At 36.7% G+C, this 18,762-nt stretch overlaps 2 protein-coding genes and 1 pseudogene across 10 annotated transcripts in view; 2 read left to right on the plus strand and 1 right to left on the minus strand.

The window, feature by feature from the left end:
- The window catches only part of LOC133251350 (protocadherin alpha-C2), a 208,809-nt gene that overhangs the window by 138,178 nt on the left and 51,869 nt on the right, over positions 1 to 18,762 (plus strand). The gene's annotated exons all lie outside the window — the stretch shown is intronic.
- LOC133251351 (protocadherin alpha-10-like) overlaps positions 1 to 18,762 on the plus strand; it is a 119,679-nt gene that overhangs the window by 82,730 nt on the left and 18,187 nt on the right.
- On the minus strand, positions 9,516 to 10,984 carry LOC133251349 (histone-binding protein RBBP4-like; annotated as a pseudogene).

The following is an 18,762-nucleotide window of genomic DNA, read 5'->3' on the forward strand; positions in this document are numbered from 1 at the left end:
GGTGGGCTACAGTCCATGAGGTCGCAAAGAGCTGGACATGACTGAGTGATTTCACTTTCTTTTTATGTCTCAGTATACAGTCTATCTTGGTGAATGTACCAAATGTACTTTAAAAGAATGTGTATTCTGCAGTTGTCAGGTGTAGTGATTTACAAGTTGTAAGTAATTATTTAGGTCTTATTTTTGTGTAGTTGCTCTGAGAGCAGTGTTAAAGTATTTATTATTATTATTGTTCTCCCTTTAATTGTGTCCATTTTTGCTTCATGCATTGTGAGGCTCTACTATTAGGCATATGTATACATTTATGATTATTACAATCTTCCTGATTTACTGATCTTTCTATTTTTATGAAATATCTCTTTGTTGCTCAGATCATGAACTCCTTATTGAGATATTCAGACTTAAATTGAAGAAAGTGGGGAAAACCACTAGACCATCCAGGTATGACCTCAATCAAATCCCTTATGATTATACAGTGGAAGTAAGAAATAGATTTAAGGGCCTAGATCTGATAGAGTGCCTGATGAACTATGGACATAAGTTCGTGACATTGTACAGGAGACAGGGATCAAGACCATCCCCAAGAAAAAGAAATGCAAAAAAGCAAAATGGCTGTCTGAGGAGGCCTTACAAATAGCTATGAAAAGAAGAGAAGCAAAAAGCAAAGGAGAAAAGGAAACATATACCCATTTGAATGCAGAGTTCCAAAGAATAGCAAGGAGAGATAAGAAAGCCTTTCTCAGCAATCAATGCAAAGAAATAGAGGAAAACAATAGAATGGGAAAGACTAGAGATCTCTTCAAGAAAATTAGAGATACCAAAGGAACATTTCATGCAAAGATGGGCTCAATAAAGGACAGAAATGGTATGGCCTAACAGAAGCAGAAGATATTAAGAAGAGGTGGCAAGAATACACAGAAGAACTGTACAAAAAACATCTTCATGACCCAGATAATCATATTGGTGTGATCATTCACCTAGAGCGAGACATCCTGGTATGTAAAGTCAAGTGGGCTTTAGGAAGCATCACTACGAACAAAGCTAGTGGAGGTGATGGAATTCCAGTTGAGCTATTTCAAATCCTGAAAGATGATGCTGTGAAAGTGCTGCACTCAATATGCCAGCAAATTTGGAAAACTCAGCAGTGGCCACCGGACTGGAAAAGGTCAGTTTTCATTCCAATCCCAAAGAAAGGCAGTGCCAAAGAATGTTCAAACTACCACACAATTGCACTCATCTCACACGCTAGTAAAGTAATGCTCAAAATTCTCCAAGCCAGGCTTCAGCAATACATGAACCATGAACTTCCAGATGTTCAAGCTGTTTTAGAAAAGGCAGAGGAACCAGAGATCAAATTGCCAACATCCGCTGGATCATTGAAAAAGCAAGAGAGTTCCAGAAAAACATCTATTTCTGCTTTATTGACTATGCCAAAGCCTTTGACTGTGTGGATCACAATAAACTGTGGAAAATTCTGAAAGAGATGGGAATACCAGACCACCTGATCTGCCTCTTGAGAAATCTGTATGCAGGTCAGGAAGCAACAGTTAGAACTGGACATGGAACAACACACTGGTTCCAATAGGAAAAGGAGTACGTCAAGGCTGTATATTGTCACCCTGCTTATTTAACTTACATGCAGAGTACATCATGAGAAATGCTGGACTGGGAGAAACACAAGTTGGAATCAAGATTGCTGGGAGAAATATCAATAACCTCAGATATGCAGATGACACCACCCTTATGGCAGAAAGTGAAGAGGAACTCAAAAGCCTCTTGAAAGTGAAAGTGGAGAGTGAAAAAGTTGGCTTAAAGCTCAACATTCAGAAAACGAAGATCATGGCATCCGGTCCCACCCCTTCATGGGAAATAGATGGGGAAACAGTGGAAACAGTGTCAGACTTTATTTTTCCGGGCTCCAAAATCACTACAGATGGTGACTGCAGCCATGAAATTAAAAGACGCTTACTCCTTGGAAGGAAAGTTATGACCAACCTAGATAGCATATTCAAAAGCAGAGGCATTACTTTGCCAACAAAGGTTCATCTAGTCAAGGCGATGGTTTTTCCAGTGGTCATGTATGGATGTGAGAGTTGGACTGTGAAGAAGGCTGAGTGCCGAAGTATTGATGCTTTTGAACTGTGGTGTTGGAGAAGACTCTTGAGAGTCCCTTGGACTGCAAGGAGATCCAATCAGTCCATTCTGAAGGAGATCAGCCCTGGGATTTCTTTGGAAGGAATGATGCTAAAGCTGAAACTCCAGTACTTTGGCCACCTCACACGAAGAGTTGACTCATTGGAAAAGACTCTGATGCTGGGAGGGATTGGGGGCAGGAGGAGAAGGGGACGACAGAGGATGAGATGGCTGGATGGCATCACTGACTCGATGGACGTGAGTCTGAGTGAACTCCAGGAGTTGGTGATGGACAGGGAGGCCTGGCGTGCTGTGATTCATGGGGTCACAAAGAGTCAGACACGACTGAGCGACTGAACTGAACTGAATACTCTTTTTTGAAGTATATTTTATCTGATATTAAATTGGCCATTGCAGTCTAATATTTACTGTGTGCATGGCATATCTCTTCTCATCCATTTACTTTCTGTTTCTTTACATTTAAAATGTGCCCTTGTAGAAAGAATATGTTTTGTTCTTGTTCTTTTATTCATCTTGGTAACTGTTATCTTTTGATTGAAGTTAATTTGTGTGATTATTGATATGTTTGAATTTGTATTCTCTAATATATTGTCTTTAATTTTCCACTATGAATTTGTTCTTTTGGTTTTCCTTGTCTCTTTTGAATTATTTGAATATTCTTTAGAATTCTGTTTAATTTTTGGATACACATATTTTTAGTTAAATATATTTGCATATTTTAGTTGTTGCTCTAAGGATTATAGTATGTATCTTAACTTCTATCAGTCTACTTAGAGTTACTTGTGTTCTACTTTCATAGAACATAGTAACATAGTAACCTGTAACCATATAAAACTGTTCAGCTTCTCTCATGTCATTGCTTACACTATAGTTTTCATTTGTATTAAACTTATACAATATTAAACCAAGACACAAGATACAGTTATAAATTTTGCTTAGTCATTATGTGCTTTAGAGAAGTTAAGAAGATAAAAAGTCATTTTTATTCATCCAGACATTTAGCATTTTCAGTGCAGTTATTTGCTTCCAAAGAGTCTAATTTCCCTGTAGTATCTTTTCACTTCAGCCTGAAAAAGCTTAATGTGTATCTGCTGCAGTGATTTCTCTTAGTTTTCTTTATTGGAAAATATATTTATTTCTACTGCATTTTTGACTGATAAAGAGTTCTGAATTGATAGTTTTTTCTTTCCTTCAGCATTTTAAAGATTTTATTCCACTGTATTTTAACCTCTGTGTTTTCTTTTATTTATTTTTGGCTGCGCTGGGTCTTTGCTTTGCATGGGTTTTCTCTAGTTATGGAGAGCAAGGGCTACTCTTCATTGCAGTGCAAGGGCTTTGCATCGTGGTAGCTACTCTTGTTGCAGAGCACAGGCTCTAGAGCGCTGGCTAATAGTTGTGACACACGGGCTTAGTTGTTCTGCAGCATGTGGAATCTTCCTAGATCAGGGATTGAACCTATGTCTCCTGCATTGGCAGGTGGATTCTTACCCACTGTGCCACCAGGGAAGACCTTAAACTCTGTGTTTTCTGATGAGAAGTCTACAATCATTTAAGTCATTGTTACCTTTCTACGATACGATTGTTTTTGTTACCTTTTTTGGGGGGGTAAGGTGTACTGATTTCAAGGTTTTCTACTTATCTTTGGTTCAGAAATTTGACTATGATGTGCTTGCTTGTGGTTTTCTTCATATTTACCCTGTTTGGGATTACCTGAGTTTACTAAACCTGTAAATTTATGTCTTTCACCAAATCTGGAAAAATTTTTGTCCTTAATTCCTAATAAAGTGAAATATTTTTTGGCTCTATTCTCTGTTTTCTCTCTTTCTGAACTCTATCACCTACATATGAAACTTTTGAATATTTTCTGATTTTATCATTGTAGAGTTTAACTTTTGTCCTTAATAGTCATATTTCTATATCCTCATATATAGGAATATATGTCCTATATTCTCTATATATCCTATATTCTATTCTAGAATATTCTTACATTGTCGTGTAGGTCTGTGAGGCTCTGTTTATTTGATTTCAATTCTTTCTCTCTCTCCTTCAGATTTGATCATTTCTCTTACTCTAATTTCAGGTTCACTGACTTTTTCTTCTATTATCTCCACTCTTCTATTAAGCCTACTCAATGAATTTTTATTTCATGATATTTTAGTACTAGTATTTCCACTGGGTTCTTTTTTAATATTTTCTATGCTCAGATTTTCTTTATTTTCATTCATTACCAGCATGGTGCTCTTCATGTTATTAAATATAGTTAGAGTAGCTACCTTAAAGTCATGGTCTGCTAATTTCAACTCCTGCATCATCTCAGGTTTCATTTCCTGGTGGTCTTTACCCTTGAAAACACATCACATTTTACTAGTTGTTTGTATGCTACATAATTTTGAATGTATCCTGGATATTATAAGTGTTGTGGAGACTCTGTACTGTGTTACATTTTTCTGAAGGGTGTTCATGTTTTTGTTTTAGGAGAGAATAAATGATTAGACTGAAAATACAAAACTTCTCTGGCTTGTGATGGGCAGTAGTTCAAATTTAAGTTTAGTTCTTTTAGCTGTAGCCTTGGTTTTCTATATGTGTTAAGGGGTCTACAGAGATGTGTAAAGAATTCCCTTTATCTGGCTCTCTCCACTTAAGGATCTTTCTCTCCTCCAATTGTTGTGGTTGCTACTAACTCTTCATTAATTCCTCATGCCTGAGAAAATGAGGTCTATCTGTCAGAGCTCTAGCTTCCTCATGTTGTGCCACAACCATGGCCTGTCCTCAGAGCAAAGCAACAAAAACAGGAAGCTCACACCATGCTAAACCCTTTCTCCAAATTTTGGCTCCCCACCAGATCTCCTTGCTTTTGTTTACTCTCAGGAGCCCTCAGAAAGTTACTGTATGTATTCGTTCAGAAGGCCTATCATGAGCTTAGTTAGGTATACTGGATTCAGCTTCAGACCTTTTCTTTAAAGATTTTACTTAAATATCACATTAATCCAGGAATTAAACTTAATAATTTATTTATCTCCAGATAAAGGGTTGAATGAATGTTTGAGAGAGTTAGATATCAAGAAATGTATTTTCTTTTCTTAAATATTCTTTATTTTTTAAATTATGAAAGTATGATAACACATTTACAAGAGACTTGGAAAATACATAACAAAGTTACATACAGTTCCACTATATATTATAATTATTTTTTAAGTAGATAAATTAAGATTTTTAGTTGGAGTTTAAATATCCAGCTCTCAAAAATTAATAGAATGAACAGACAGAAAAGTAGAAGGATATAGTAGACCCGAAAGCACTATTAAGCAATTCAATATAATTAAGATTTATACAGCTAAGGAATGTATATTCTTAAAGGAACAACTTCTAACCCTACTGGATATAGGGTAAAAATGACATAAAAACACTGTGATGTGGGGACTTCCCTTGTGGTCCAGTGGTTAAGACTTCACACTGCCAGTGCAGAAGGCATAGGTTCTGGTTGGGGAACTAAGTTCCACATGCCATGCAGTGCGACCAAAAGATAAAAATAAATAAGTAAAAACAGTATGATGAAACAAGTCAGCTTAAGTGAAATAAATTCAAAGAAGTAAGCTAACTTTCTCAATGAGAATTTAGGTGTAATTTATAGGAGTAGTATGAAATAATTATGAGACCTTTTATAAGGAAAACAAAATATTGCTGTGAACATGATTGTGTGTTTCTTTACTGTATTATGAACTAAGAATTTTAAAGACAAATTAGAAGTAATGAATTGGCACTTTTACTATTGATTGTGAGTGTAAATTGGCACAGAAATTTAGGAAAGCATTTTGCCATGTCTGATTAAAATTTATATGTGCATACTTTTAACTAAGCACCTCTCAAAATAAACACATAAGCACATACATACATGCACACACTTTCAGAAATACACCTAAATATTCAATCATATAGTAAAAATAAATTATGAAGTATTCATAATGGCTGAATATTATACAGCCACTACCAGGAGTAAAACAGAGTTATCTGGGGAATTCCCTGGCTGTCCAGTGGTTGGAACTCTGTGCTTTCACTGCCAAGGACCCGGGTTCAATCTGGGTCAGAGAACTGGGATTTCGCAGGTAGCACCACAGGGCCAAAAAACAAAACAAATAAACAAAACCCCCCAGAGTTATCTGTGGTGACATCATAAATGTTAAGTAAAAATAAACGGTAGTATGTAGAATGTGGTTACACTTGGGCAATATATATAATGTACATGTTTATGTATACATAAAAGTCTGGAGGAATATATAATTATCTATTAATGATGTAGTGTACAGGAGAATGGGATTTGAAGGGACTTTCACTTTTTTTGCCTTTTCTGGATGAATTGAGTTTTGTACAAGCAGCATGTATTTTTTAATGTTATTGAACCTAAATAAAATAAATAGAAGACCAAGAAAAAAATAAAATTTCATGTAGGAAATATAACCAAAATTTACATCTTTTTAAAACCTAAAAGTATGGACATACTATATTCACTTATTCAAAAAGCACATACATATACAATAAAAGCTTTTTACAGCAGTATAACAAATATACTTTTACTTGCTAGTGATCCCCAGATGTTTTTTCCTTAGTTGATTATAATATAACTTTAATATAATAAATAAATTAAAAGTATATGAGATACCAGGAAAGGGCATCAGAGCTTTAGTGTTTAGTTCTTGTCACAAAGTAAATTTTCAATAAATTTTGAATGAATGAAAAGGTTCCCAATATCAGAAAAAAAGAATTTTTCTTTTAATAAGAATGACTGAGATTGTTCAGCTCTGAATTATTTCTCCAAATAAGATTCTGACACCCTAACATAAGGCAGTTTTCTTGTTTACAAATTATGAGCCTTAATAGTAAAATAGCATATAGATAAAATAAATGGAAATACAGTGCAGTCACATATTACTCTAGGGTTAGGGTCCAAAGTGTATGTGTGTGGTGAATAACATGTTTAATTAGTAAAAACTTGCAAATCACATAAATCTTTCCAAGTACATTTTCCCTAGTTGTATTGGTACCACTTTAAAGAGAAATTCTTATGTATGCTAAAGTTTAAGATTACTAAACTCATCTAAATTAGGGAACAAAAGAAATTTTTTTATCTGGATATTCAGACTTTTCTGCCATTAAGATAAATGATGAATGAGGATTGATGGAGGATTATAAAGTGCTCCTGCTTGCCTATAAGTTTTATTCCATTTGCTTTTTAATGTTAGCTCAGTAACCTTGATGCATATACAAATTCTTTAATGAGAATAAAATTTGATAATTTAATTTGGCTATGTATTGTAACATTATTGAATTTCTCCATGATTTTTTAAAAAATATATTGGGGGGAAATAAGCATAGGGAATAATCCATGATAATTTAATTTTCTGTCCCTACCCCCAACCTAAAATTGCCAGGTTCTCAGAATTATAGCTAGTTTCTCATCCAGGGATGTGTACTCAGGAAACTCATGGTCTTATTTTTTCAGGGTTGCAGCTACTTTCTTAACACATCATTGTTGACACTTGGAAAGAAGGACTTTTTTGTAATTTGAAAATCCTCTTTATTTTTCAACTCCTGCTAGCTTAAGGAGCACTAAACCTACATATCCTAGGAGACATATCTGTCTAGTATATCCTATGTATACACTGATTTATGAACCAATAAATGTTTCATATACAGTTGAGATTTCAAATGAGCTTATGATAATTGGATCAGAGGAATAGTAGTCTAGCTTAAGAGTATAGCAGAAAACCAATCATGGGAGGCTATGATGAAATTTTAATTATAAAGGATATTGAATATCTTAGGGTGACAGTTCTGTTATAATAGATGTAACGTTGAACTTGAAAGGGAGAAAGTGAGATTTTCCCCCCTGCTGCTGCTGCTGCTAAGTCGCTTCAGTTGTGTCCGACTCTGTGCAACCCCATTGACAGCAGCCCACCAGGCTCCCCTGTCCCTGGGATTCTCCAGGCAAGAACAGTGGAGTGGGTTGCCATTTCCTTCTCCAATGCATGAAAGTGAAGAGTGAAAGTGAAGTCGCTTAGTCATATCCAACTCTTAGCGACCCCATGGACTGCAGCCTACCAGGCTCCTTCGTCCATGGGATTTTCCAGGTAAGAGTACTGGAGTGGGGTGCCATTGATCTGCTTGAAACCAACTCTTATTTCTAGTAAATTATCAAACCATTCTGTGCTTCGGTTTTATATCTTCATTAAGGTTACTACCTTATTGTCTTTGGTTTACTGAGTTTATTGAAAAATTCCCCAATAGATTTAGATAAAGAAAAAGTCTCAAGTTAAAGTGTTAACTAATTGGAAAGTTTGGTATGCATGTGTGTATACATATTTTTCTACTCAGGGCTGGAAGGCTAAAGTAGGCATTAACCCACTTCAAGTTGTAGATGTATAAATTAAATGATATTAAGATCTTTTTTTTTTAAATGTAGAAAAGCAATGTATTCCATTATAAGCACTTACACAGTTAGTCATGGAGAGTAACAGGCCTGCTGTGAAACAGGTCACCCAAAATTGAGATGGTATCAAACTAGTGGTCAAGGACTAACTCCTTAAAAAAAAAAGCAACTCTTATCCAGGATTAATTTAATTTTAAAAACAAATACAAGCTATTGAATCACTCTTCTCAACTTAACTGGACAGTCTACCTGTGGTATAACTGTCAGGTAAAAACATGGTTTTACAACCATGTTGTAAAGGGAATACCTTTACAACTTGGTATTCCCAAGTTTTTTTAAAAAACCATTTCACAGAAAGTAAAGAAATAATATTAAAACAGCTCAAGAAATACACTAACAAGCAAAAATATATGGGGAAGGAAGAACACATTGTCTTGACTTAACTGAAGAAACTGAGAGGGGACTGGTCTATGTAAGAAAATGTGCATCCTGGAAAGCTCAGCATGTAGGAATTTGTATGACTTGAATCTCCTCTATTTCCTGAATAAAAACAACATCTTGTAGTATTTATACTTCATGGCTCAGACACCTATCTCACTTGGCTCTATTTCTTACTCACTTTAGCCTTTACTTAAATGAGTCTGAAAAACTTGGGGGTATAGCATAAGAAGAAAAATAACCGCACACAATACTCCCCCTTTTTTGTGGCTACTTTTAGACCTCTGTTACTAGAAAATTCCTAAAGAAAATTTAAGTATAAGTCTGTGGCTCTGCTGAATCAAGAAGCCACCAGTTAATGTTTAGAAAACACCTTCTGTTTGGACTAATAATAACATTGTTGATAGAATTTATTATAGAGGGATAACCAAACAAAGTCTGTGTCTCAAAACCAGTGTTAAATCAGTCTCAGAGTTGAGAGAAAGAACAGGGGAGTCCAAAAAGTGCAGACATGATCTAAGATCCTTGTCCTTCTGGAGCCACACTTTCTTCAGGGTCTTCATCATTATAAATGTTCTCTGCCATTTGCCACACTTGCATGATATTGTCTTCTGATAAAGAACAAATCACCCAAGGTTTGTTGGGATTCCAGGAGAAATCAGATATCTTGGCAGTGTGACCACCATAAATAAACAATTCTGGTGGCCCATCTTCTGCATCTTCTGGGGATTGTCCCTCTCTAATTTTGCTTAAATCCCAGACATGCAGTCTATGATCAGTACCACTGGAAGCCAAAATAGTCTCATTGTGAGGTGACCACTGAACCTGGAATATTTCATCCTTATGTGATTCAAAGGAATGCAACTTAAGTTTCAGATTTCTCAGATCCCACAGAGCAACAGTCTTGTCAGCTGATCCTGTGGCAAGAATGAACTCACTATAAGGACTGAAAGAAAGGCAGTTCACTTCAGCAGTGTGAGCATCAACTGAGTGGCTTGGCTTGGAAGTATTGTTAGAATGAGTATCCCAGATATTAAGTTTCTGATCATCAGCAACTGACCCAAAGAGGACTCATGGAGCAGATGCCAAGAGACATCCTCTACTACTGCCGTGTGCCCTGTGAAGATGGTCTTCGCATCCACAACTTTCCCTTTCTTTGGAACAGCACTGATGTCCCACAGGCAGGCAGTGTGATCATCTGAAACACTCAGTATGTGCCCACTGAGATTTGGGTTCCAAGAAAGCCTGTAGCCTTCCTTCTGATGTCCACAGAGATGCAAGTCTGGGTTGCACTCTCCAGAAGGGTCTGGTTTAGAAGGATGTTTTGTATAGCCAAAACCAAGAACATCACTGGATGGAGTCTTTGTTGCAATGATGCAAGGGTTCTGGGGTGTATAGCATGCCCTGTTTACCTCTCCTTCAAGGTTGATCTTGATTTCTAATACAATTTTTCCACTAACTGAGCCCAAACCCCCAAATTCTCCTTTTTCACTGTTTTTGTGTGAAGCATCAAACTGAGCATTATGGTTAGTGAGCTGCATGCTGGCTATCACAAGGTGGTTTTGTTCATCTGACGTGTGTGTGTCCCCAGGACAAGTCGATGAATACTGAAATCTTTCCCTTCTGGTCTGGTTACATCTGGAAGCCACTGTGCAGTTAGGCTAGGCCACTCCAGAGCATAGGTCATCACCAAATTGTAAAGAAAAGGAATGTTCTTTTTCCATATTTTGTATTCTTCATTGAGCACACATTCTTCTACTGCGTCATCAAAGGCTGCTTCCTTGTCGGCCATGGAGGGTAGGCAAGCTGGTGGGGATCCTGTGATTTTAAGATCTTTGAGACCATTAGATTAGAGACGCTAAATAAATAGAACCAGTACTAGATTTTTCTTCTCAGTGCTAGATTTTTCTCCTCAATTCCATCAGTCAAGAATGCAAAAAGAGAATGCAGAAATTTGGAGTTTTGCTCTTTTTACTCATCCCTCCTTTCTCTTCAGGTTATTTTGATAATTTTATGAGACTTCTATCCCTATGCTGTGCCCTCTTTTTTTCTGGCTAATAATCATTGAAAATGCATAAAATGGAAATTTTTCATGCTTTATCTCAATAAATGCCTAGCAGAAACTGTTGGTAGTAAGTACTGTTTCCCCCTATTTTACTAAGCTGAGATCTACAGAGAGAGAGAGAGAGAGCATGCGAAAACCTTTCCCAAGGACACATAATAAACAGTAGAGCCAGATCTTGAATCTTAAGAGTCTGGTTTTACATTAAGCAGGATTATTTTTTTTTTCCATTTGCTGTAAAGTTTTATTTTATTTTCCTTGGAGGGGGAGTGAGGGGGAGAGGAGTCCTGACCTAATTTGTTCTGGAGCAAAATATGGCCTCTCAGGCAAAGGACCCACCTGTACACGAACTCTTGCTTGGTGCAAGCAGTATTATTATAAGAGGACCCTCCCTAGGTGCATGACCTAAGCATATGATGTGATTAAAAACCTTCAAGTGGAGTTGGGTCTATAATTGCTCGTGGAATTTAGTCCTAGAATCTTACCACCTAAAAGATCCATTGTAAAAAGTTCTGAGGATACCACAAAAATGAAGAATCTATAAGTGTCTTGGAACTCTGAGAGGTTTCTAACTTTGATAAAAGTTTTAGATAACAGTAATTGCTCATCAAAATACCTTAATGATCTTTTCATATCACAGGATACATCTTAAATTGGCTAATTTAGAGAATTTATATTTTACCCACCTTATAATGTACACATAACTGCTGAAGAATTTATTTAACAATATCCATCACAACAAATACACGAATGAGATATTAGAAAAGTCTGGGAATTCCCTGGTCGTCCAGTGGTTAGGATGCTGTGCTTCCATTTCAGAGGGCCCAGGTTCATCCCCTGGTCAGGGAACTAAGATCCCTAAGCCAATTTATTTGTAAAACCCCATTACTTAGGCAGAATATTGTAGATGAGATCCTGCAAAGCATGTAGTATGGCCAAAAAAGAGGTTCATTTGTAAAACCCAATTACTTAGGCACAATATTGTAGGTGGGAAGATGGTACTGAAAGAAGAAATGAAACACAAATCTGTTTTGTATTGCAGTTTTGCTAAGGCCAACCACCGTGTGTGTGTGCGTGTGTGTGTGTGTGCGTGCGCGTACGTGTGTGTGTGCACGTACGTGTGTTTGTGTGCGTGTGTATGTGTGTGTGTGTGTGTGTGTGTGTGTGTGTGTAGGCTTCCCAGGTGGCCCTAGTGGTAAATAACCTGCCTGCCAATGCAGGAGACATAAGAGACACAGGTTTGATCCCTGGGTTGGGAAGATCCCCTGGAGGAAGGCATGACAACCCACTCCAGTATTCTTGACTGGAGAATCCCATGGATAGAGGAACCTGGCAGGCTATAGTCCATAGGGTTGCACAGAGTCGGATACGACTGAAGCGACTTAGCACGCACACACACACGTGTGTGTGTATATGTATATATTCCAACTGAAGTCTCTAAAAGATCAAAAAATTATAGTTGTAAAAGGAATTGGATAGGAGCTCATATAAAATACTTGGAACTTTTTGCTGGAGGCAGTAACATAATTCTTAATTAAAAGTGCATGTGTAGTGGTCAGAGGTGGTATTTCTAGCTCAAGAAAAAAGGGCATGGAAAAGAGCTTCCTGAAGATTCTGTTAAATTTCTTCACCTTTTGGGTATCTAGTTTCTTCATCAGTACCAACCTGATTGGGGACTGTGCTCTTGTGAGCATTAAATGAAATAATGTGTATAGAAACAATATATAAACGTAGTGCTAAGGCATCAACATGGCAAGGAGGAACCAAAAAGCCAATAATTACTTGACACTCTGTATATATGAACAGATACTTCTGAGAATTCACCCTTTTTAGGTGGAGGTGTATATTTGTTTTCTCTAAGCAGCAAACACAATGGGTATAGAAAGAAGACACTGTGACCTTCGTTTAGACCAAACAGGTCAATCCTGAAAAACAGTTCCAATTCCAGGTACCTCACCAATATCTACATTTTTTGAAATTAAAAAAAAATGTGTACAAATCGATGACTGCTTTGGCTAAAACCCACTTGGGAACAAGGGTATTGTTTTAGTGCCAATTACCGTCTTATTTTATTCTATGGCTAAAATCCCAAGAATTGAAGAAGAGAAACAGGGCCAAAACAAGTTTTTCTATTAAAATAAAAGGCCTTGAGTGATGAATGGAAACTTGGAACAGGTTTTAATGGCAATACCAGAAGCCAGGAATTAACTTAAATACAAACTTACCAATTTCTGGCATGCATTGAGTCTCAAATAGAATATTGGTTCTAATTTTAGTGAATTAGAAACATGGCTTACTCCAGGCAGTTGGTATTCTCATTCCAGAATGCTCAACTTGTTGCTGGATTGGCGTGGACTATTGATGCTTCCTTGGTTTGAGTCATTGATAAAATGTTGAATAACTAACTGCTAAGACCAATGGTGAATCTCTGCGGTCACCTACAAGAATTCTCCTTTCAGGCTGAAACATTCCATTAATAAACACTTTTTGTCACTGTTATCCAAATAATTATGAAATCATCTAATTACACTGTCCATAGCCTTCCTTCCTTCCTTTTGTCTGTAAGGAGATATTGGGGGACTTTATTTAATGTCTTCATGAATTCCAAATAGACTGTGCCTATAGCATTTTCCTTGTCAATTATTCTAGCAACTGAAAATCTAAAATGCCCATGTGGATTTTTTAAAAAAGTTTATGTGGTTGGTTTGATGTTACCAGTTTTCAGTTAAGCCAAAGTGGTCCCTAGTATGAATGCCTTTGTCTCTAAGTGCTCAAAAACAGTTACTTTAGTAACAATAGTTTTGAAGGAATTTATATCAGACTCAATGGCACTTTTAAAAAAATAGGAAATTTGGTACTCTAGTCACATCTGTAAGTTCCGCTAATACTCTGGAAGATCATTTATTACTTGGCTTACTTTTAGCACTTTTATGTTTCCTATCTCCTCACTGATCTTGAGGTTCAAGTTCCACTTAAACATTTTGCTCAATGAAAAGTAAAGAATTTGGGTGAGATACTTTCTAAATTTCTCTCAACCTTTAACATTCTGTGATTTTTAGTAGGCCATCTCAATTGAAAATAGTGATAGAGAAGCAAAGCTCTCTAATAAGTGAATAGTTTGATTTTATCTATTACACTATCTGCCCCAATCTCTTAGTGTATTTCTCCCTTTTTATTATTTATCCAAAGATAGTTTGAGTTCCTTTGTTTATTGTAAGCAATTTTCAGATGCCTCAGTCTCGAATCAACAGTATATTAATTTCTTAGAACTAAAGACTTAAAGGATCTTTCCCTAAAAGCTAATGCATTCCCTCTGGAGGAAAGGGACTATGGAAAAAATTCAACCATCATGTTAAATGAAAAATCTTTTTTTATCTCTCCAGTCATTGGATGCCGAACCTGTAAAGAATGCTATAATCATATTTGTAAACATTTTCCTTTTCTAGATGTATAAAGATCAGAGGTGCAGTTCCTTTATAATAAGATGAAATTTTTAAACTCTTTTGGACCACACTAAACATTGGGAAGTTCATTTGTCTCTGTTTTTAAATTATATGTCATGTGCTCAGTTGGTGGAACAACATAAATACACACCTTAAAACTAAAAATTATAACCTTCCCTATTTGACAGATGTTCCCATATTGGTCAGCCCAAAGCCTGATCCAACTAATGAGAACACCTTGTGGTCAAAAGATTCTAGATTGTTTACTTCCCCAAAGTAAAATGATTTGTAATGACACTAATAATAAAGGAAAGTTTATGTGAATTAGGAGAGTTCACTAAGCACTCAGAGGCTTAATTGGGTTGTGTTCTGATTGGTTTTGCTCCTGTGTCCAATGACCTCAGGATAGATGCATTTCACAGATACAATTGAGGGATATAATTAAGGGAGGCTATTTCAGAGTTCTTGGCTAACATGGGGGTAAACAAAATCATGTTTTGTGTGTGTGTGGTGCTTCTCATATCATGTCACTTTCTTTGTTATGAGCAGGGAATATCTTTTTTATATATAATTTGTAATTATAAAGTAGAAAGAGTGATAATAAAATACTTTTGAGCAGATCCTTTCTTAAAGAGTCCAGCAACTTTAGAATTAGTTCCAGGTTTGAAATATTTTGAATTTCAAATTTTAAAGGAAGTTAAATCATTGTGGACCGTTGAACCCTCTCACCATGAGATCTGGGGGAAAAAAAGGGAAGCGATAGCTCTTCTTATATCTGCTAAAAAAGGATCTGAAGAAGTGGAAACACCCATCACTTATTTATTGAGAGGTTTCCTACACTGTGAAGAAGATAAAGACACATACAACATGGCTTCTGCTTGTAGGTTGGTTGTAATTAAGATAAAGAAATAATATTAAAGCATTTGGATGAATTAAAAAATGACACGTTTAGAATTCTGAATGTCAGCATTTAGAGAGATAAAAAGACCTTATGTTTAGAATAGACAATGTTTCATGGATTAGGTAGGTTTTAAGATGGATCTTGAAATATAGATAAGATTTGGAAAGGGGGAGAGAAAAGATGAAGCTATTTTTATTTGAGATAATTGTACAGTGAAGTTGTAAATTTAGTTCTGTTCAAGAAACATTATTAAGTACCTCTGTGCCAGTCTCTACACTGGGTGTTAGATATTACAGCATGTTTGGCAACAGTTCTGTACTCTGTTGCTAGCGTATTTTCACATATCTTAAATAAGGTGAATCTCTTGTGAGGAAACAAATCCCTTGAAGGAATTCTCATGACGTAAGTCCCTTTTCTTTGGTGATATAGAAAAGGACTGGTTTTTGTTTTCAAAATATAGGATAAGGTCAACTTTGGTACACATTCATCTTCCCCATCATCACCAACTTCCTGTCTGGCATAGTTACAGGTGCTAATCTTTGTTCAATACTTTAAAGGGCCATGCTATATACAGACTGTCAATTAAGGAGGTTATCTGATGATAAGAAGTTGTTGCATTTTGATAATAATGATAATAATAACATTTGTCAATTACTATGTAGGTTGTTTTTCTCTTTCCAATTTTATTGAGATATAACTGACATACAGCAGTGTATAAGTTTAAGGTGTACAGCATGATGATTTAAGTTACATACATCATGAAATAATTACTACAATGTTTAATGAACATCCAGTTTCTCGTATAGATAGAAAATGAAAGAAAAATAAAATTTCTTTCCTCGTGATGAGAACTCTTAGGATTTACTCTCTTAACAGCTTTCATATATAATATATAGTAGTATCAATTATATTATTTATCATCTTGTGCATTATATCCCTAGTACTTACCTTATAATTGGCAGTTTGTATGAAGCCTATCTTCTAACTGGCTTCATCTAACTCCCCCTCTCCTACCCTCTCACCTCTGGTAACCATAAATCTAATTTCTTCTTCTATGAGTTCGTGTGTTTGTGAAGTATAATTGACATACAGCACTATGTTAATTTCTGGCACACAACACAGTGATTCAATATTTCTGTGTGTTACAAAATGATCACCACAATAAGTCTAGTTAGCATTTGTCACTATACAGAGTTATCACATTATTATTGACTATATTCCCATATTGTATGTTTCATACCTGTGACTTATTTTATAAGAGGAAGTTTGTACCTCTTTAATCTCCCTAAGATTGTTTTATATATATCATTTCATGTAATTGTAATGATTCTATGAGTTTACTTAAATTTGTCTTCCCCAATTATAATGAGTAAGCTAAAGTTTAAGTTATATAACATGACCAAGGCCACATGGTTAGTCATTGGCAGGGGTGTGACTGACTTCAAAATCTGTATTACTACACTGTGCTACTCTGCTTTTCTGTAGAGGTTCTTGAAGGTCTGAGGAAAGGAAGGAGTGCATAGTGGTATGGCTGAGGCATTAGTACTAATATTCATGGACAGGGCACCTGCCAGCAGTCTAAACAATCCCATTCCAATAACTAGTAAGGTTGGCATGAGACATGTACAACATATGAGGAACTAAATCATTGTAGTGCCAAATACAGAGTACACCATCTCTTCAGTGTATCTTTGAAAAGGTGGCTGATTTGCACTGGTGCTGTTTGCCTTCTCAGCCATTGAGGGAGTGAGCACTAGCTGAAGCTTATGATCCTGACACATCAAGATGGACAACCTGGCAGATGTCCTTGCTGGAAGATGACAAGATTACTAAGAGAAGAGGCCTGATTTTTCTCCTGAGTTGACACTTGGGGGCTTCCATTAAAAACATTACCAAACCTCTGTCATTTTCATCTCTTCCTTAAGAGCCTGTGATCTTGTCAGGGGCACAGGTCCATGCATGGTCAATGCCTAGTGACCAGGTTCCCGAGCTGTGGGCAGAGGTGGCAGTGACTATGAAAGCCTGGGAGGAGATGAGGGAAGAAAAGGTCATTCTTCCTGACAACTTATAACTTGATTCCACTTATAAGCCATTTATTTTCAGAAATAAGTAATGGGTGAAGACATAGGCCAGACCTACAATTCATGCACTTGAAAGTTTAAGGCTTTCTGAGATCAAATTACCACAGCAAACAGAGACAGAGTTACTATAGGGACATTTTGGAAGGAAGCTGACAGAGGGAGAAGCCAGAGGCCTAGGAAAGGAGATAGAATTAGAATGCGATGGAAATTGCTTCCCTCTCTGCACCCTTGAGGGAACAAAGAGGGCAAATAAGAAGCAACACATGGAAGACATAGAAGGAAGAGATAGAAGGAAGCTGGGAGCTTCTCTGGAATAAAATGAGTTAGGTTGTGGAGTTGTCAGAGGGTGCACCTGGTATGTGGGAAGAAGAGATGCCCTAGTCCAGGCCTTTGAAACCTGGGTGCCTTGGCCCCTTCACCCCCTGAAGGAGCAAAGCATGTCAAATGTCAGGTCTTGTTCTAGTTTTGTTGCAGTTCATAGCTAGGAAATGACCCACAGCAGAAGATCAAGGGGTGAGAGGATGCTGAAAGAAGAGGAGTGAGTGCTTTTTTTTTTTTTTTTTAACAAGTGGGGCAATGAGTTTTAAACTCTTGCAGAATAGATGAGAAGGCCTGGGGAAAGTGGATGCTCAGAACAGAGAAGAAGAGGCAATGACACAGCACAGAAAGGCTTTTTCTGATTCTTTTGCCTTTCTGTTCACTGAAGGCAATTGGTTATCCTTTTGTTGCCTCTGCAGCAATACAAGGTGTGTATTACACCTGCAGAGACCAGCAGGTGTAGAGGAGCCTCGTATTTATGGAATATGAGCTGCAGCCATTGAAATTGTTGCCTGGTAGTGTAAGATAAATCCTAACCTCCCACATTTTGCTTAATAACAGCAGACTTTTCACTGCAAAGCATTAATGGATTCCAACTTCTGGACAGGCTTGGGAAATCAAGAGTAACAATCTTGATGTAATGGTTTTGCAGGCTCTTGACATTGTCATTCATTAAAGAAAAAATATTAAATCATTTGAAAGAACAAAGAAAATGTTTTGGGTGATAAATGATAAAGATTTGAAGTAAAATGAGGAAAAGCTTGAAGGAAGAAACTCTTTAAAATTTTACCAGATTCTCCCCACTGTGATCAAAAGTGGTCAAGTAAGAGCTTAGCCTGCAGCCTCATGGAACCAATGTTTTAAAGAATTTTAAAACCTGAAATACTGGTTATTTGCCAAGGCACACATTCAAAGTAAAGGCCATTCGGCCAGGAGTGTTG

The sequence above is a fragment of the Bos javanicus genome, chromosome 7, assembly GCF_032452875.1.
Source record: "Bos javanicus breed banteng chromosome 7, ARS-OSU_banteng_1.0, whole genome shotgun sequence".
Lineage (NCBI taxonomy): Eukaryota > Metazoa > Chordata > Mammalia > Artiodactyla > Bovidae > Bos > Bos javanicus.